This window comes from Schistocerca piceifrons, chromosome 4 (genome assembly GCF_021461385.2).
Source record: "Schistocerca piceifrons isolate TAMUIC-IGC-003096 chromosome 4, iqSchPice1.1, whole genome shotgun sequence".
Taxonomy (NCBI): Eukaryota; Metazoa; Arthropoda; class Insecta; order Orthoptera; family Acrididae; genus Schistocerca; species Schistocerca piceifrons.
In genome coordinates, this window is record NC_060141.1 from 580,697,016 (window position 1) to 580,719,161 (window position 22,146).

The following is a 22,146-nucleotide window of genomic DNA, read 5'->3' on the forward strand; positions in this document are numbered from 1 at the left end:
GTAGGCCAGCAGTCTATCGAAAAAGACCAGTTGTACTTTCCATGACGTAAATCTCCAAGAAGGGAACAGCAAGCAACAACTTATTAATTTGGTCGCTGGCCAGAAACAGTAAAAGGTTTTCCATCAAATATAAAGTCTTTCAGTATTATTTTATAGAAGGAAACTCCTAAGTAAGATGAGAAAAAAATAAGGTTGTTTTTAATGACGCATTAGCTGTTACCTTCTGTCTCGGGTTCTTCGCCTGACATTAGTTTGATAATTTTTCCGACGTTTCGTCATCACGGGTGGCTGGCATTGTCAAAGCTTCACTCTCCATTGCCAATAGACAATTTACCAACAAGCAGCCACGATAGACTATAAATTTTATACTGTTTTTAATCTGTAAATACCGAAATGTATGGAAACCATATGTATCCATACTGCAGAATGAGCATGGAAGATGGTCCATAAATGAAAAGCGAAAGGCATCTTGTGTAAAATATTCTCTATTTGCGGTAAGCTTAAGACGTCTGAACCATTAATAACTGATGAAGTCATAGAAGTGCTTAAAATTGTCATCGCGTGAAGAAAATAAAACAAATGGTTCTTCCAAGAAGTAGGCAGTGTAGAAGAAGACTCGCAATACAAGGCAGAGTAGAGGAGGGACAACTTTTACTCTCGGATAGGCGAGCGTGCTGAATCGTCGCTGGCCGAGCGGTTCTAGGCGCTGCAGTCTGGAACCGCGCGACCGCTACAGTCGCAGGTTCGAATCCTGCCTCGGGCATGGATGTATGTGATGTCCTTAGGTTAGTTAGGTTTGAGTAGTTCTAAGTTCTAGGGGACTGATGACCTCAGAAGTTAAGTCCCATAGTGCTCAGAGCCATTTTTTGAAGCGCCGCTTCTGGGACAAGGAGGCGCGCCGGCCCAGGATTGAGTCCGCCCGGCGGATTAACGACGAGGATCGCTGCCTCGGTGTGCCAGAGAGCCTAGGTGTAGAATTTACACGGTTTGCCACATCCCACTAGGCGAACAGCGGACTGGTACCAAGTCCAGCTGTAGCTACACGATTCGTAAATATTTACAAAACTTCCGCTCACTTTCACACCAATAACAGTACTCGCAGACAGTGGGGTAAACTTACTCGTAACCCGTGCAGGGTGGTAACTGAGTCGCAACAGGAAGGATATCCGGCCACATGTTAAAAATTAATCCGGTAACAACCAGGCTGTTTCTGCATCTATGCGGGACAAAGGCACAAGAAAAATAAGAACTGGCGTCTGAAAAAGGATTATACATTAAACAGGTGGCTTCTATTTAGGAAGGAAAGTTACGGTTTAAAGTCCCGCCGAGAAAAAGGTCATTGGAACAGAAGATGTATTCGGGAAGTATGGGGAAAGAAATAGGCCATGTCGTTTCCAAAGCATTTGCCTTGAGCGATTTAGGGAAACCACGGAAGACTAAAAGCCTATGTGAGTATTGGAATCGCAGTCTTCCCGAATGCGAGTCCAGTGTGATGCCGCTCGGCTCACATCTTAGGGAAAATCATCATCAGTGTAGGTTCGCAGGAGAGCATCTGTAAAGTTTGGAAGGTAGGAGACGAGATACTGGCAGAAGTAAAGCTGTGAGTACCGGGCGTGAGTCGTGATTTGGGAGCTCAGATGGTAGAGCACTTGCCCGCGAAATGCAAAGGTCCCGAGTTCGAGTCTCGGTCGGGCACACAGTTTTAATCTGCCAGGAAGTTTCATATCAGCGCACACTCCGCTGCAGAGTGAAAATCTCTTTCTGGAATCATCAGTGTACTACGAGGGCCGTTCAATAAGTAATGGAACACTAAATTTTTGTCTGAAAGCAGGTTATTCATGATTCCAGTATACCATATTATTCCCCTCTGTTTTGGCAACAAAACTCTATTCTGCATAAGCTCCATTCAATGCGACGGCCTTACTGTATGCCCGCATGATACCACTCTACTGGTTCACGTTGTAGCCAAAGTTTTTCTGCATCGATAACTTCCCAATCATCAACGTACTTCATCCCGCATGGGTACATTCTTTACTGGGCAAAACGGATGGGCCTTCTTTGCTGTTTATAGTCATCCGTTAGGCAGCGAGAAACCCAGCGGGCACACATCTTTGAGTACTTCCGACTGGTGGACGACTGTCTCAACACTACCAACAGAGACGTTCAGTTGTGCAGCGAGGTCCTTCATTGTGATTCATCGATCACCTCGAATGAGAGTGTTCGCACGTTCCAACTTTAGAGGAGTCACAGCTTTGTGCGTCCGGCCGGCACGTTGGAGATAAGACAGGTTTGCTCGACCTCGTTGCAATGATGACAGACGCCTCGCTCATTGACTCTCCGTGTTTCTGTTCACTGTTAGATCTCCGTAGGCATTCTGCAAGCGCTTGTGGACATCTGTGATGCTCTGGTTTTCCACCAAAAGAAACTCAGTGATAGTTATCTGCCCGGAACACGATTTTAAAGGCGACGTATAGGTCCATCACCTACTGGAACTTCATAATACTGCAGGGCATAAAGCGGGAATATTCCATAATGTCCCACAACAAATTCCTCATTTTTTCAACCGAAAATCTGTTCCATCACTTACTGGACCACCCTCATAAACAATTCGTTCTATCTGGTGTCGTATTCGAACAGTACAACGGCCATGATTTGTCCGAGTGTTTATGACTCTTCGTAATGAGGCTGGCTGTCGGTGAATGCGAAGAAAAAAATGGTTCAAATGGCTCTGAGCACTATGGGACTTAACATCTGAGGTCATCAGTCCCCTAGAACTTAGAACTACTTAAACCTAACTAACCTAAGGACATCACACACATCCATGCCCGAGGCAGGATTCGAACCTGCAACCGTAGCGGTCGCGCGGTTCCGAATTGCAGCGCCTAAACCGCGTGGACACCGCGGTCGGCGAACGCGAAGAGAAGCAAGTGCGTATGTGGGTCACTATGGCAATGCGCGAGCGTGACAAAGAAGCATACGTCACGTTTCACAGCGGCCGCTACTTATCAACGAGAAATTACAGGCAGCGCGACATGTGGCGATGACGAGATTGTGTCGCGGGCTGAGAGGGCTCGAAAAGGCGGCGGCGATTCTATGAATCAACCGCGAACCGCGGGGCAGGGCCACGGGCGGAGCGAGAATAGCGCTCCACAAATAGCGGCGGCGCGGCGCAAGGTAAATAACCTGCCGCTGTTCAGCAGGCACCAGGCGGCCGGGCCCCTATCTGGCCACCTGCTGTCCTCTACCGTCGTGCCTTGGCGGCTCATTTCGTGTCAAGCAGGCGGACACGCGACACGCCGGCCACTGTGCGCATTAAGCCGTAAAGCTGGCTCGACCTTTGTAATGCAGCATCATTACAAATTATTCAAGCGTTTCGTAAGTCAGTACTCGAGATAAATACATAATACAACCCTGTTTTCTTCCAATTTTGTAAGACATTTGTCTATACTTCTATGCACATCTATACCCCATTAGACTAGATGCGCGCGAGCGATTATCGCGTGCTCGCAGCGCCATTTTCTCGCGCGTTTCAGCAGTGCTTCTGAAACAATGGCGCCAGGCACACAAGGCGCGACGCTGCGACTATGCTCGTTAGCCAATGCTGCATCGCGGCGATCTTGCCCATCGTCGCAAAGCGGCAGTCGTTGTGGGTGAATGGGGAGGTGCACACGCCCCAACAAAAACTGCCGTCTGCCTGCCATGAATGCAGCAGGTCTAGAGTGAAAAAAATACCCTGAAATATGGGGCACATTCCTCAAGGACTATCACGATACGATTAACAACAGAACCGCGTGCTTTCAAGTGTATGTGAAGTTTTGTGGGGGTCTGCTGCGAAACCGAAACACACTGATCAGCCAGAACATTATGACCACCTACCTAACAGCCGATATGTCCACTTTTGGCACAGATAACAGCGGCGACGTGTCGTGACCTGGATCCAATAAAGCCTTGGTAGGTCGCACCCCATCTGCTCACACAAGTCATCTAATGCCCGTAAATTCCAGAGAGAGGGAAGACCATCTCTGACGCCACGTTCAACCACATCCCAGATGTGTTCGATCGGATTCAGATCTGACGAGTTAGGGGGGCCAGTGCATCAATTGGAACTCGCCACTGTATTCCTCGAAACACTCCATCACACTCCTGTCCTAGTGACATGGCGCATTATCCTGCTGAAAAGTGCCACTGGCGTCGGGAAACATGATCGTCGTGAAGGGGTGTACGTGATGTGTAACCAGTACGGTACTCATTGCCGTCATGATGCCTTGCACGAGCCCCACTGGACCCATGGATGCCCACGTGAATATTCCCTAGAGCGCAATGGAGCAGCCACCGGCTTGTCTCTGTCCCGCAGTCCAGGTATCAAGGAGCTGTTCCCCTGGAAGATGGCAAATTCGCGCCCTCCCACCGGCATGATGAATAAGGTATCGGGATTAATCAGAGCATGCAGCGCTTCTGCCACTGCGCCAACGTCTAGTGCCGATTCAGTCGTAGCTGCTGATGTCCGCCCTCGTCTCGTGGTCGTGCGGTGGCGTTCTCGCTTCCCACGCCCGGGTTCCCGGGTTCGGTTCCCGGCGGGGTCAGGGATTTTCTCTGCCTCATGATGGCTGGGTGTTGTGTGCTGTCCTTAGATTAGTTAGGTTTAAGTAGTTCTAAGTTCTAGGGGACTGATGACCATCGATGTTAAGTCCCATAGTGCTCAGAGCCATATGTCCTGATGTTAACATTGGTACTTGTGTGGGTTGTCGGCTGTGGAGTCCGTCGTTAGGAGCGTTCGGTGGCTGTATGTTCAGATGTACTTTTACTCTACCCAGCATTAAAGACTGATGTTAGTTCCACCACAGTAACCCTGCCCAGCCTAACACGTCCGACATCTGTAATGAGGGGTGGCCGCCCAAACCCACGAGGTGTGGACGCGGTTTCACCCTGGTTTCGCCACGTGTTTGAAGACACTCACCACAGCGTTCCTCGAACACCTGATAAGTCGTGCAATTTCGTTGATTACTTTATAGACGGCGAAGTACCACAAAGCACCATGGCAAGACAAGTGTATCTATACCTGACCGGTAACTGTCGTAGCGAACACTGAATCTATTTATTGGTTCAAATGTTCAAATGGCTCTAAGCACTACGGGACTTAAAATCTGAGGTCATTAGTCCCCTACACTTAGAACTACTTAAACCTAACGACATCACACACATCCATGCCCGAGGCAGCATTCGAACCTGCGACCGTAGCAGCAGCGCGGTTCCAGAGTGAAGCGCCTAGAAACGCCCGGCCACAACGGCCGGCCAGCTCACTGATACTACATGCAGCGCGTGTGTCATTCCTAGCCAGGTGACGCTCCTATCGCCTGGCCGGGTGTACATTGATAGTAGGCCGCTGGTCATAATGTTCTGGCTGATCAATGTAGGTAAATATTACTGTTAAAGTATTTTGTGTTTGTTTTCTAGAGGTGAAGTTTTTGCTCGAATGCTGCCATTTAAAACTTGGATAGCACTAAGCAGCAAATGCTTTGCTCCTTGGCAATAGTCCTTTCATCTTCAGTTAAGTTTAAAATTTATTCTGTTATCTCAGCCGGTTCATTATAGTCAATGCTTTCCATAATACGGCCAAAAAATACATAATTACACACATTTTGGTAGTGTTTCACGTTTGGGAATAAATAGATTGCCGGCCGGAGTGGCCGAGCGGTTCTAGGCGCTTCATTCTGCAACCACGCGACCGCCACTGTCGCAGGTTCGAATCCTGCCTCGGGCATGGATGTGTGTGATGTCCTTAGGTTAGTCAGGTTTAAGTAGTTCTAAGTTCTAGGGGACTGATGACCTCAGATGTTAAGTCCCATAGTGCTCAGAGCCATTTGAACATTTGAACCAATAAATAGATTCAGTGTTCGCTACGACAGTTACCGGTCAGGTATAGATACACTTGTCTTGCCATGGTGCTTTGTGGTACTTTGCCGTCTATAAAGTAATCAACGAAGACATTTCTTCTACTGTTAAGCGAACTTCCTCCTTGGGTTGATCAGATTTTATTTTCCAGATAACATAGCACACTTTTCAAATCCGTCCCATTTTTCGTCCAGTTTTCTTTTGTGAATTTCGGTATGCACTCTGTGTGCAAGACTCCCGACACAACTTTACAAACTTTCCTTACTATTTTACAAGGTGTTGTGTGTCCGATTCTGCATAAATAATACGGATGAATTAGAGCGTATCCACTGCTCAGATATCTGTAAAAGGTAAGCAGTTCACACTACAGCTACAGTTTTTACTGTTAATTCATCGACGACTGTACATTCATTCGAAAATAAAGAATTTACTTTCATCTTACAGAAAACCATAGAAAGTGTGACGAACGCTCCTTTCAGCAGCCGTGAACTAACTGTTGGTTGAGTCCAAAACCTAGTAGTACTACGTTTTAATTAGTAGTAATTATTTTGCCTTTAAAATCATTTCCGACGTTTGATTCCATATTACATCCTTTCTTACAGTTTCATCTGTGTGTACTTAGCGCAGTATCTGCTGACGTACAACCTCTGTTTAATTTCGGTAGCCATTTTTATGTATAATTTTTTTGTCTAGTGTCCGCTGATTTTTGTTCTGTTCTGTTCCCGCTCTGATTAGGTACAGACGTATTGTCATGGCTCTGTATGAATCTATGTTAAAATGTACCTTAAGTGTTGTAATATAGTCAAAGTTAATTTTACTATGATTTTCATTTCTATATTTCAACCCTCCATGTCACTTTGTTATTAATATTTTATGATTTATGTTTTTTCAGACGATCACGGCTGGGAAAGAGACGCCGACGACCCATTGTTAGTGGACGTATAAGGCCGAACACTTCTCGTGTTCAGTCACTAATTTCAAACCGCGTATATCGCTCCACGTCCCTGAGATCGGTGCGTCGCTCATTTCATTTGCATCTTGCCGCAGTTTTCACGAGAGTGACGCAAAGAATGATTCGACCTGCCGTCCACTAACAGTGACGTCGTTGTGCGACCTACACCAGTCGGACGCAGGCCCCGCTTCGTTCAAATTATTGAGGGTGGTCGATGTTTTATTTTTTAATTCACACTAGCCGCTCCACTCCTAACTCGGCACGGAGCGTTGCAGTTTCATCGCGCTGCGCCGTCCGTATTGCGGACGACAATACGCGCGCGACCGCCATCTAATGGCACTTTCGTCCTTCCTTATTAATTTGGAACGCTAATGTACATTTTTGATTCCCCTTTAAGGCTAGGAAACGTGTCAACCTTCTGTTGCGTTTCTTAAAGTAGTCACAAGCGAAATAAGCAAATACTGGCTGCTTTCTCCCGCCTACGTGCATACTGGTTGGATTCCAATCTAGTACTGCAGCGCGATTTTCGCTGCGATGACGCCGCATCTGCACTGAAACGATTTCTGACGCCACCATCTCGCTGGTAGCGCGCGCGGCTGTTTATCGCTCGTGTGCATCGAGCCTGAGCTAGTATACGCCGAGTGGTGGAGAGCGCTGGTCGCTGCTATCGTTTCTCTCCTTTTATGGTGCGCTGGAAGAATGAATGTCTGTATATGTCTGCACTGGTGTGGATACATCGTCGTCTGATGCGTCCCGCCGGGTAACCCTCACCATCTCAAATCCATTGATCTCAAAGTAGCACTTGCACGCGGCGCCAATTATCTGTTGAATTTAAAAATGGTTCAAATGGCGCTGAGCACTATGGGACTTAACATCTGTGGTCGTCAGTCCCCTAGGACTTAGAACTACTTAAACCTAACTAACCTAAGGACATCACACACATCCATGCCCGAGGCAGGATTCGAACTTGCGACCGGAGCGGTCACGCGGTTCCAGACTGAAGCGCCTTTAACCGCACGGCCACACTGGCCGGCTATTGAATATAGCCCAGTCTCTGTCATCCCTTACCGTTTTCACCATCTAGAGCTATTTATTCCATGGCGTCTTTAACACGTGTCCTATAGCCCCATTTCTTCTTCTTGTCAACGTTTTCCATATTTCTCTTTCCACGCTCATTCCGCGGAAAACTCATTTCTTATCAGTCCATCTAACTTCCATCATCCTTCTAATCTCATCTCTAACGCTTCGGTTCTCGGTTTTCCCATAGTCCATGACTCTTCTATACAGTGCTGTGCTCCAGATGTATGGTCTGTGCCGTGGTTGGCACACCAGTTAAGGTTGGCACTACTTCCTCGTGCGAGTCATTGTACATCGCTGGCGAACGAGGTGTTTATCTAGAGAGAGATGCAGGAAGTGAGGAGCGACAGTTACGGACCGGAGTCACGTCAGTGTGTGATTCGCACCCGATCCGACTCGTGGCTTTGTCGTATACTAAGGCGGAAGATTGTTCTATGGATGTACTGAGAAGGTGGCAGTACTCCGATGGTGCTCCGTAGTAATACCATTTTTACAGCTTATGGAATAAGCGCAAAGTAGAAGCTTTTGTGAAGGTTGTGTTCTGAGGTGTTACAAAGCTGTGTTTCCCGGAAATGTCAAACTAGTAAAGCTGATGCAGTGGGATCTCCATAAGATGCTTAATTTTAGTCTGTCTCACGTGTTTTACTGTGGTTTGGGCATGTATCAAAAGGTCATGACATCTTGGAACCGATGTAATGTGATGTGGTTACATTTAGCTAAACAGGGCTATTAGCGCCAACATTCGAGAAGACAATTACTAAAGGTACTGTCTTGATAAACTTCATCTAATCCTTCTCGGACTTCTGTATTACTTAAGTTGTTGTCCCTTATAACGGTGTTCACGTTCACCTTTAAGACTTGAAACTAGTGAGCTGTTACAAACTTGACTCTTGGGCAACATCTAACTGCATTAGTTCATTGCTGAGCTGTCTATTGTTTTCTGATTTCTATCTCTGGAGGTAAATTAATGGGACTGTACTAAAGTAAACCTCAGCTCGGGATTAGGAAAAATATTTTACTTCATTTAAGGGATCATTTTTGTTTGAAATCCATGTACTCACGTGGAGAACTGAGTGGACAGCGACTGTAAGTTGTGTGCTTGAGTACATACCGTTTTCGTGAATGTGACTTGTAATCATCCTGAACATTGTATGCTCATGTAAACCTATCTGTTGCAGAAATTTGCTTAGGCGATGCGACGCCATAACACATGTAGGATTACAGAGATTTGAAACGGCCTTCTTTTACAGCTTTGAAACTGTGAACGTTGACTGTACATTCAGAGTTCACATCCATTTATGATTCTGGAATAAGTGCATCAGTAATTCTTTTCTTGCTTAAGATTGAAAATTTTATATTTAAAAAATATGATGCGTTTAAACTGTCAGCCATGCTGAGTCAAACGTTTAAACTGTCAGCCATGCTGAGTCAAACGCCCCACCGTTTCCTAAGTTCCAGTATCCTGACCGAGAGAGGTGATTTAGGTTTAGGTTTCCGTGATTTCCCTAAATCGCTTCAGGCAAATACAGGGATGGTTCCTTTGAAAGGGCACGACCCACTTCCTTCCCTAATCCAACGGGACCGATTACCTCGCTGTTTGTTTCCCCCCCCCCCCCCTTCCCCCAACCAACTAGACCCTCCATTACTTATTTGTCCCCTGATTTTATTACAAATTTAATTTCATTTAATAAGCTTTTTTCGCCGATATCAAGCGTCGTGGAATTCCATTTTCTTGCTATATTATTATGTGTCCAGCACTTACATAAATTTACCTCACATTTAACGTCTTCTTAATATCTCTATGGGTTTTTTTTATGTCAGTGGGAATCAGTGTATTGTCATTTTCATATTCGTACGATGTTACTTCCGCTACGCACTGTACAGTGGCTTCCAGAGTACTTAATTTAGATGCAGAACACCCTGCTGGCGGTATCCTGTGTCAGCTGTAGAAAACAGTTACGTTGAAGTGAATAGTGAGTGAGCGCTTTTGTGTCGCAGAGGAAATGCCCTCGTTCAGCATCGACATAGGTGCCAGTTGGCGGCGGGCTTTCACTTTTCGCCGGCGTTCTCAGCGCAGCTGGGTGTGAACCGAGAGCCCGCTAACGCGCGGACCGCCTGCTGCCACCAACACCACTTGCCCCGGTGCAAGGCCCGCACTCAGTTGCTCACCTTGGCCACCTGCACTTGCTGCTTTATTCACATCGGATGTTTCGCTCTGCAGCGGAATGTTCGCTCTAATGCTCGAACCCGTGCCTTTGCCATTTACGGAGCACCTTTAACACGAGAGCCTTTCCTCGTGATAACTGAGTTCACTGCAGCGCCACTGACTCATTACTCATGTAGGGAGACTCGCGTGTCACGAGTTGTCATTCCTGTCTAAAGGTGACGGCCCTAAAATCTGCGCACTTGTGGCATCGACATTTTTAGTGAAGGGCGATTCACAGTGGATCTCAGCGGATTCTGACGAAATTGAGTTTGTGAGACTTGAGTGGATATGGAATGTGCTGGCACTTCTGCGTAGCCCAAGGCACTTCAAGACATTTTCTGATCTCACATTCGTTGGCTTCACCAGCTCACAATCAGACTGTCATCTAGCAACATAAGCTAGATATCGGGCTAAAATACAGATCAGTCCGTCACCACAACCAGGCTTTTCCCTTTCACATTCATTTACTTCGTCAAATCACAACCAAACTGTCACATTGCAAGCTAACCAAACCTCGTGCTAAGTTACAGATTAGTCACCACAGTCACGTGTTTTACTTTCACATTCGCTGGCTTCGCCAACTTACACTATGCAACTAACCCAGTTTCCTCATACAATGTAATAACCCAGTTTCCGCCTAGAAATGGGAAAAAGCTTGAAACTGATAAAGTGAAAATAATCATGAATCGAAACTGGTCGCAGTTTTTCTAACCTTTCAAGATGTATTAAAACTACGAGCGCTATTAGTTTATTAAGATCCGTTCGGTCGCTAAATGGAAACTACAGACAAGGTAAAAAATAATATTTTATTTTCAATAAGTAACTACTACACGTTCCAGCTACTTCTCCACATAGTCGCCACTCCGAGTTGGACATCTGTCGTAGCGCTGTACCAACTTTCCAGAAGTCTCGTCATTGAAGGCAGCCACCTATGCTTTGCGGCAGTTCTGTACGCTGGTCTCGTTGTCTGTGCCAAAACGTTATCTTCATAGCCAACGGTTCATGTGAGCAGAGACGAAACTCAGGAGGAGCCAATACGGGCTTTATTGTGGCTGACTGAACACTTTCCATCAAAAACGCTGGGGGAACACCTTCATTGCCCCTGCAGAGTGCGGCCGAGAATTGTCATGACAGCTATGTTATGTGGGCCGCATGACATCAGAAGAAATCTCTCACCAGGACCTCTTATTTGGTAGGAGATACTATTTTTGAGGCATCTTTATGTGCTCACAGTGCGCTCAGAAATGAAAAGAGCGACGTCGCGCGATCGACGGACATACTAGAGGCACTACCCAACACATATGTGCAAAGTTTTATCTGATTGTAACTGTGATTTCCATTTCGCGATCGGCCAGACACTGAATTAAATGAATAGTCCTCATAATTTTTAATAATACATATTGTAAACTACAGCACGTTTTGCTGCACTGCTAGAGAGAAAACATATTATGAATTTTTCTGTACGCTACCTGCAACAAGCCGCTTATCCCAGCAGCAGCCACAGTCTCTGAAGAATCGCTCATCACAGAAATGTAACTCCGCACAAGCGATCAAAAACCGTCAGATAATGGAGTAGTCACGTTCGACAGAACGTAACGTCGCTTACCCCGGTACCGAATAGTGAAAGTAAGGCTATGAGAGACCGTCCGGGATGTAAAACAGTCGGTATGCAGTAACAGTATTAAGCAATTAGCAATGATAGTAGGGTTTGTCAATGACTAAGCCAAAATTCATAGTGCATGCCGTTAACATTGGTCGTATGGTAAACTCTCCACAGTGCCGTGAGCGGGAAGAATAGAAAAAGTGTTGTCTAAACATTTCGGATCATCAGATATGCCAGTGCCATTCAGTGTCCTGCTGAAAGTTCACTCCACCGATACCTCTCCCGTACTGCAGTTTAGAAACCACCCCTGCCCTCTGGCTATGCCACGCTCCACTATATTGTTTCTGCCACGGATGCCATCCTAGCAACCTGTGGAGCAGAATCCGTATTATGAGGGAACCAGGGGTGAGGTTGTGAATCTTGCCTGGATGTGTCTTTCGGTAAGGGCACTGCGGCGAAAGGCAAGGCCGTGGATTAGATTCTCAGTCCTGAACCCGGCGTCAGTCTGGTAAAACGCATTGTTATAATCAGAGCTAAACAGGTAGTACATGTAATATAAAGGTGCGTCAGTCACTACAGTGACAGGAGAAGTAACACGGTAACTAATTTATCTGCCTGCCCCTGCCCTTTTGTTGGTATTTCAGGGAAACCGTTCATATTTCTGACAGGACGTTTTGCAGTTGAAATGGGAGTTTCGGCAGTAATATTTTCAACTGCAACAGACACTTTTTCTCGTTAAATCTATGTTTATTCTTATCTACTCTGGTAATGATTAAGTTCTCTTTCAGAAAGATCTCGTGTACTTAGATTATGCCGAGATGACATTAATAGATGCCCCCGTCTACGTGTCTATTACCTGGACGTTTAGCCGGTACAGGAAGTATGCAGCGCTAGAGCTGCGCAGACCTTTCACCTTCCAACAGGAAATTAATTTCCTGTCGCTCGTTAAGCCGACATATTCGGTTCGTGAAGGAACTAGGCCTCTAAGAAAACGGTGGCTCGAACCAGGACAAGTTCAGTAAAACATTCACAAACGTGGAAGTACTGTGATTTGGATCGTCGCTTGTGCTACATCTGTGCTCTACAAGACACAGGGAAGAAATGACAATGCGCTTTACTTTTCTGTACAGACCTAGTTACTGGATTTAAGTGTAGAACTCAAAAACCTTCTTTACTAGATAATGGACGCCTGAACGAGAAACAGTTATTACTGCTCTTTGGATGTATTAATTTGTAAACCAACTAACCTGTCTGATATCGAAGAAAGAGCAAATACGAAAGATGGAGTATGAGGTAACTAATTCACGGGGTCAGGACATAAGCCGCTCTTGCGTGAATACATCCATCGGATGGGGATGTTTCGATCGGCTATCTGAGACGGCACCAGTTTTCACTGCCTTTATTTTTGTAGTTAGAACTTATAGCGACCAACATCGTTCACTTAGCCCGTTCTACAGTAGCCATGGAACCTCTTTTTGCGCTATCTACTTGAGGGCGGTATACCACTTACTAAAGGCAGGGCACTAATAAATCGGTTCTAATCTTTCTCTTTCCTGTGAGTAAGCCTTTCTGCTCTGACTTCACCGCCCTCCTTATTTTGAATGTATTTTACGGTTCACCGCAGAATTATGCAAACTGGTTCACCATACGTCCTATAGTTTCATGCTTACATATATTATTTCCAAGTCAACATCCCTTTTTCTCAACTCACATTAATCGTACAGGGATGAATGAGATATCTCTAGAAAGGTTTTTTTTAACCAGTTTCCGACATTGCATATCGATTTTGCGCTAGAACGTATTATTTGTAGAAAATTATAACGTAAAGGAGACTATTAACGATTATAATCAAAAGGGCATCATGGATGCCCAGCGTAATACTATATTTTACGGTGCTAATTTATTAATCATCAATAAGAGACTCTCTTTTCACAGTATCTTCCTACAAATACCATTTTATTTGTTTTAAAGTACTTATCACCTGGATAATTTGTGTACGGCAGTGTCATAAATAATAATCGTGACCCCAGAGGTAGTCCATTATCTCTACCCGTCGTACAAGTTGAGTTTTTTAAACTAATATATTTTCGGAAACGACAAACGTATTCGTCGTTGTAGTCTTGAATTGTGATTTACCTATTGCTACTACGGCCTAATGTGCTTGCCGTAAATGAAAATGGTTGTCTAGTTAAAGTTATAGGTAGCCCTACTGAAAGACTCTGATCTCTGCCCGTCGTACATGCCGGGACAAACATTCCGTTTGCAAAATATGTTTTTGAACACAAATATATATTTGTAATTGCTGCTTCTATAGTGCACTTATGTGTTGCTGCTACAACATAAAGTACGTTGTGCAATCAGAATTTTGTTCAAATGTATGTGCATGGATGTGCACGGTTGTTTCTTCATACTCACAATTACCATTATCCTAACAACTGCACTTATTCCAAATACTGCCGTTATGTGCAATTATAAAAGTGCGAAAGTTTCGAACGGTTCCCATGTTTACAATTAATGCTCAGCTGATTGACGCCGGGAAAACTGTTGTAATACCACGGATAAACTTAGCATCCGTTGCTCCAAGCATGCCTTTTAAATTGAGAAGAAGACAGTTGCCTATTAAAATTGCATTCGCGATCACTATAAACATGTAGCAGGGACAAACGCTGAAAAGATCACATTTGTATCTACCAACCGCATTTACTCACAGACAATTGTATGTAGTCTTTTCAAGGGTAACTAAATCAACTAACATACACATGTCCCTTAAACAAAATGAAAAACTAAGATACACGAAGGTTACACTCTTACGTCAAATATCGTTTACGCCGAGGTATTGTAATGCTCTGTAAAGAATTTTGTTCAAAATTATGTGCATGGAAATGTATAAAAATGGATATATCATGAATTGATGATTATTATCTCACGTCGTTTGATTCATTTTTAAAGATGTTTCAACTACCCTTACAAGACGATTATTTAAAACAACAGAAGTCCGAAAGAATCGCACGGGACCCAGGATTCCTATAACTACTGACATCCTATAGATATATGCACGGCTCCTTTCGTCTTTTGTCTTAATTTTCTTTCGGCTGTGAGCTTTATGTTTCTATTCTTCTTCCAGTCTAAAATATTATTCAAGCACTGTAATTCATCGTTTTTTCTTGGCGTACTTGATGCTAAAATAATCCACGGCTATACTGCGACTGTTGGTGTGCAAAGGACGCAGGATTTTTGCGATCGCCTCTGTCGCCGTCATCAAGTGCGCTGATGGAGTGACGCACTGGTAGCTGAGGGGGCGCTTATGTTATTAGCTCTCCCCTACCCACCTGACGGTCAGTTCGCCAGCCCTCCTGATGATGGTGACAAGATCGATAATCGAAATATTACGCCCTTGGCACTTCAGCAGCCGGACATAGACCCGTGGATTATTTTGTCATGTAAATTCTTCTTCTCTGTGGTTTCTCATTCAGAAATTTTTCTGCAGTATTGCTTATGGTCTTCATTAAAAAGACTGGATTAATGCTGCTTTCTGCCCTGGTGTAATCCTGTGCAAGTCTGTCACCTCTGCAAAACTACCGCAACCTATATCCATTCGGAGCCTCTCAATGTAGTGCTTTCTCTAGTAACAAAAAGACCGTTCCTCGACACCTCAGAATGTGTCCAATGAACCAGTCTCTTGTTTCATTAAGTTGTGCCTCACATTTTTCTCCGCGATGAGATTCAGTACCTCAAGAAAAATGGCTCTAAGCACTACGGGACTCAACATCTGAGGTCATCAGTCCCCTAGATTTAAAACTACTTAAACCAAACCTAAGGACATCATACACAGCCATGCCCGAGGCAGGATTCGAACCCGAGGCCGTAGCAGCAACGCGGTTCCGTACTGAAGCGCCTAGAACCGCTCGGCCACAGCGGCCGGCTTCAGTACCTCCTCATTAGTCTTTTCATCTGCTTGTCCAATCTTCGGCACTCTTTCAAAAGTTTCTCTTCTTGTCTGAACTGTTTATAGTCCATATTGCATACAAAATCTTCCATAAAAGATTTATTTCCGATGTTAAAATATTTATCTTTTCCAAGAATACTTTTCTTGGAATTGCTAGATTTTGCATTTTGTATCCTCTGTACTTCAAGCCTCATCAGTTATCCTGTTTTTTTTTTTTTTTTTCTGCCCACTTTCAGTGTGCCATTTCCTAATTTAATTCCCTCTGCATTGCTTGATTCAATTCGTCTACATTCACAACTACTCTAATTTTACTTTTATTGATGTTTATCTTATATAATCTTTTAAAGTCATTACCGTTCCTGGTTCCTGAAGAGAGACAATAGTCATCTTTCCAGTAATTGTAAGTATAGTAGTATGGATTGTCGACTGATCCCTTCCAGCGTTGTAACATTAGCCAAAAACGCCCAGCTATATTGACAGTGCGAACGGCTGAAAGCAAAGTGAAACTACAGCCGTTATGAATATGAGATTTTCACTCTGCGTGTGCGCCCATATGAATCCTCCCGAGAGAATAGTACTGGTGCCAGACGGAGACTCGAACTCGGGACCTTTGCCTTTCGCGGGCAAACGCTCTACTGACTGAGCTACCCAAGTACGAATCACAACCCGTCGTCACAAACTCTCAGGAGAGCTTATGTGAAGTTTGGAAAATAGGAGATGAGGTAATGTCGGAAGCAAGGTTGCGGGGATTGGTCGTGGGTCATGCGTGGGTAGCTCAGTCAAGCAAGACGAACAACAATGGAATTTTTGTCGTACCTTGTTTATTAATTTTCAAGAGGTGATTTATTTCGGATTATAATGTTACTGGTTTTGAAATATTTGAAGCACTTAAAAAAAAAAGATGGTCGGTGGAGCACTTGTCCGCGAAAGTCCCGATTTCGGGACTCGGTCCGGCACACAGTTTTAATCTTCCAGGAAGTTTCATATAACCGTTATATTTTCCGAAGTCTTTCAGCTGTAGCGTATGACTTAATTATTTTAGCATCCTCTTGGATAAAATGTTGCGGAGGTAACGTAGTCCACCACTCGGACCTCCGGGCAGAGGCTACTAAGGAGGATGTTGCCATCAGAATAAACAAAACTGACGTTCTAAGGGTTGGAGCTTGGATTGTCAGATCTCTTAATTGTGTAGATAGGTTAGAGAATTTAAAATTACAAATGGAAATGTTCAAGTTAGATATAGTGGGAATTAGAGAACTGTGGTAAGACGAACAGGACTTACTGGTCATGTGAATACGGATTTAAAAAAACACAACTGAATTGGGGTAATGTAAAAGTAGGTTCAATAATGAATGATAAATATGAAGGAGGGTAAGTTTCTGCGAACAGCATAGTCAATGTACTATCGTAGCCAGGATAGATACAAAGCCAACACCCACTACAGTAGCACAACTTCAAATGTCGAGAAGATGAGGAAGAGGCTGAGAAATCGTGTGCGGAATGAAAGGATGTTATTCAGATACAGGAATTTAATTTGGTCAAGAGACTGGAATTTGATTAGAAATTGACGAAAATGAAACATAGGACATGGCCTGGGTGAAAAGAATGAAAAGGGAATAAACCTGATAGAATTTTTTACAGAGCGTTATTTAATCTTTCCCAATACGTGATTTAAGAACGATAAAATAAGGCTGTACATGCAGAAGACACCTGGAGATACCGTAAGCTATTTAGATAGGTTACGTAATGGTTGTACAGACACCTTGACACTTGATTTTAAACTGCAAAATATTTCCAGGGCTTGATGTGGTGGATCCTAACTATATTGTATAGGTTACGAGCTGCAAATTACTACTGAAGCAATTGCAGAAAGGTAGGTGAGGAGACATGTTCAGGATAGAGAAGTCTGGAGAGTTGCATCAAACCAGTTTTCGGACTAAAGATCACAATAACAACAGTATTCAGTGCAACGGCTCTTCCCGGGGCATATGCCGCCTTCGGCATACGACGTACTACCTGATCTTATTACAGAAACTCCGAAATTGGAATTTGCGGGAGGAAGGAGCCACATTGTATAGAGGAATATTGCAGCAGGCGCTGAATGCCCGGGAACTCGGCGTGACTGTGCGCTCGCTACCTGCGAGCCCCGGGACTCCCCTCTCCGCCCCTTCGGCCGCCGCTTGATCCCAGCGACTGCCCCTCTGTCACGCTCCCGCAGACGCCGTCTCCCTGCCTGGGCGTCCTGTTACATTGTTGACAATGCCATTTCTCTCCAACGCGTTTCACTGCTATCCGGTGAACCTTCGTAATGGATTTTGTTCAAAATTATAGCGAATATATCAGTGAGAGATACAGCAACTCTGTTCAACGCAGACTGGGTTCGACAACCGCGATCATTGTACAGTAGATAGCGTAGGGTTTCCCTCATCGAAATAACAGGGTTACGCGTTCTGTCCGTCTCTCTCGTGGCAGGGAACTTGCTAAAGCGAATATCAACATGCTGCTCCTGTGCAGTTTTCTTCGGTTATCAGCCGACGATATTTTTCAACGCATGTTTCCTGGTCCTGTTCTGGCGCTATAAGAATTAGCCGGTGAAAATTTCTCAGAAATTCTGCGGTCCCCTGATATAATAACTTTTCAGAATTCCTATTTGGTGCTTTTTTCAATAAATTTCACACCGGTTAGATGCTGCCCGACACAATTTCTTCTCCTGTGCCAACCTCTTCATATCAAGAGTATCAATTACGAGCGTCGTGCCCGCATCTCGTGGTCGTGCGGTAGCGTTCTCGCTTCCCACGCCCGGGTTCCCGGGTTCGATTCCCGGCGGGATCAGGGATTTTCTCTGCCTCGTGATGGCTGGGTGTTGTGTGGTGTCCTTAGGTTAGTTAGGTTTAAGTAGTTCTAAGTTCTAGGGGACTGATGACCTCAGATGTTAAGTCCCATAGTGCTCAGAGCCATTGAACGAGCGTCGTCCTCAATTCTTTATGTTACGATATCTGCTTTCCCCTACTGTTTTTGCCGTGTGCGGTTTCAACTGGTGCCATAGAAGTTATTCCTTAATCCTGTACTTCTTGTCAGTGTTACTACATACTCCTTTCCTCGCCGATTCTAATAAAAATTCTTTATTGCTTATCTTAGCTTTTTTGTGTGGCTATAATAGGCAAACAGTAATTTTTCAAAAAAATGGTTCAAATGGCTCTGAGCACTATGGGACTTAACATCTGTGGTCATCAGTCCCCTAGAACTTAGAACTACTTAAACCTAACTAATCTAAGGACATCACACACATCCATTCCCGAGGCAGGATTCGAACCTGCGACCGTAGCAGTCGCGCGGTTCCGGACTGAGCGCCTAGAACCGCTAGACCACCGCGGCCGGCAGTAATTTTTAAATTTGATACGATTTATTGCACCATTAAGTGGTTTTAGAGCCACTGGACCCTCCGCATCAGGTCCGCCAGTACTACCACCCTAGCATCTAGCTGCAGTACTGCAGCAGCTTCACCTGATTATGGTGCTGCAGCTCGAAAACTACGTATGTATGTGTGTGTGTGTGTGTGTGTGTCTGTGTCTGTGTGTGTGTGTGTGTGTGTGTGTGTGTGTCTGTGTGTGTGTGTGTGTGGGTGGGTGGGTGGGTGGGGGGGGGTTATCATATTCCTTACTATAGGGCAACGATCGCTGTCGGGGTAAGAAACACCTACCTATCATAGTTCAGGAGATGTGACGACATAAACAATGAGATGCGTGAAAAACTGCCGCATCATGCATGGCGTTTAAATTTACTAGTTTTGCACTACTCGCTCTATTCACGATTAATTTCACATACAGTACTCATATACGCCGCCAAATGTACCTACAGATTATATCATGGGAATGCGCATAGTTCAGAAGATACGATGTAATAAACATCGACGTTCATAAAGAACTGCCGCATTGTGCATGACGTTTAAATTTATTACGTCTTTGCTACTACCTCTATTCGCTACACATTGTGGAGGCAGTATCCATACTTGCCTCTGATTGTACCCTAAAAAATGTATCATTGTGTGACATACAATACAAGAGATATGACGTCACAAATACGGAGATACGTGAAAAAAGGCCAACTCATCCGTGAAGTTTTAACACATTTATTCTTTACTACTAATACACACCTATAATCGTGTCAACTTTACGAAATCTCTGAGATCTGGCAGCGCTTTTGACAGCTTTTAACTGCGAAGCGCAAACGGCTGTAGGCGAAAGCAGTCGCCGTCTATACATCCAGAGTCGTTGCAGTGGAGACTTCTGCAAAATCGCGTTGTAGACTCGTGAAGCAGCAATGCCTAGCGTACAGAAACTGTCCGGGATATTCCAAACACAGTTCATTTTTTGCTTTCGTTTGAAAATTGGCAAAATTAATGCCCGGACAATGCCAAGTTTGTCAGCTATTAATACAATAAATCTTATGAAAATATAAAAAAAGCTACTGGTTGCATATTATATCACCAATTTAAATCACACTTTCAGTTCGTCATCCGCAGTGGACATAATTAATTTCTTGTCTTTCCAGTCTGCTTACTTTTCAAACGCTTCGAATCTCTTATTTCCGGTTTTCGCACACTGCATGATACACTTCCTGCGTTGCTGTGCTTCAGACGTACGATCAGAAATTTCATTCTCTAATTAAGGTCGCTGTATGACATTAGCAGACTCCCAGTGATGTATATTGATGAAATAAAGTGGCCACTTATCTAAAGCTACGAACTGATTGACAGACTAGACACGTGTTAGAAACTGCATTGCCACTCAGGAAGAGAGCAGATCACCTGTACCTGCGCACCAGGACGCGGGAGAGGAAAGCAACGGGTGTGCGTGAATAACGTCACTTCCATTATACTGAAGGACGTGCAGAATCCAAGTCCGTTACTCTTTACGTAGTACTCTAAACTAGATGGACTGTAGGCAGCTGTTCAGTGTCAGTTTCAATAAAACGCTTGCGTAATAAGGGCCTAGGTTTGACTGCAGCTGACATTGAACGTTGTTTTACGGATTGAAACTTTTGATATGATGACCGCAACAGCCGAAACGTCATTACAAATATAAGAATACGCCAAGCGATCTAAACAAGTCAGCCCCATATTCAGGACTTCAGAGTTGCAGGCAAACACGGATCCTACACTTCCGTCACGCGCAATCTCACAGTGTAGGTGGTTTCCTTTTGCCATCCTCCGACCAATTGTAAAGTGGTAAGTGTGCAAGCAACTTTCCGGTAAAAGGAAGCAGAGTTCAGAGACATTGTGAATAACAACAAAAAACCCTCAGTACTCAATAACCAATTCAATTATCATAAAAATTATAACAATTAAAATGCTAAAATGATGACATGTTTCGAAAAGCAGCATAGCTGTATGAAGGTGCTTCATTCGCAACTACCGGTTTCACGTCAGTACAGACGCATCTTCAGGTTTATCTGCCAAGGATAGAAATGCTTGTGTGAAATTTTTTGAAATAGTAGAAACGCAGGATCATAGTGTTGGCATTCAACAAAAAACAGTGTCAAATACTCACAGTGGTTATATTTTACCAATGTAGGCGGACAATTACGGAGTCCGCCGGCCGGTGTGGCCGAGCGGTTCTAGGTACTACAGTCTGGAACCACGCGACCGCTACGGTCTCAGGTTCGAATCCTGCCTCGGGCATGGACGTGTGTGATGTCCTTAGGTTGGTTCGGGTTAAGTAGTTTTAAGTTCTAGGCGACTGATGACCTCAGAAGTTAAGTCCCATAGTACTCAGAGCCATTTGAACCATTTTTTAATTACGGAGTCCCAACTTTCGGTAAATTAGCTACGTTAAGAGTCAAATCACATTGGTGGATTGTCATAAAAAATTGGGTATACCCAAAAGATGCCTGTCAGAGTGTACAAAGCATGACTGCTGAATGAACTAAGCCTTGAAAAAATCGGGGAAATATACAATGAGGAGCACACCAAAGTGAATGGGTATAAACGCTTGAAAATTAACTAACGCCTAGGGAAAGTACCATAAGCACACGGGAAAGTAATATGTTTCTCATGTGGATGACTGTGATGACTGCTTGTACACTGTAGTGCCGTGTTTGTGTTGTTATTGACGAAGGGAAGAGATAGATAGAAACCTGGTACATAGTCGAAGAGCACCAAGGTGTTAAGAGCACCTTACGTCTACATCCGGCGGACAGATTACCGTCAACAGCGTCACATGCCCTCAGTACCTTAGGAACTGCGGAGACGTTTGTAATTTAATTTAGGACATTCCCGCAAGGTCCTGTGGTCAGGAACGATACGCTATTTCCCCTCCTCTCCTAACTGGCGAGATACTGGCGGTGAAATCGCCTTACACCAACAGTGTTCGCACCGACCGCTGCCAAAGCGTACGCCACTCGACATGGGTGTGCTAGCGATCTTCTTTCTCCATGAGTCACTGCCATATACACTCCTGGAAATGGAAAAA

The 22,146-nt window shown here is 44.5% G+C and overlaps 1 long non-coding RNA gene across 1 annotated transcript in view; it reads left to right on the forward strand.

Annotated features, from left to right (window-relative positions):
- LOC124795438 overlaps positions 1-22,146 on the forward strand; it is a 511,127-nt gene that overhangs the window by 162,332 nt on the left and 326,649 nt on the right. The gene's annotated exons all lie outside the window — the stretch shown is intronic.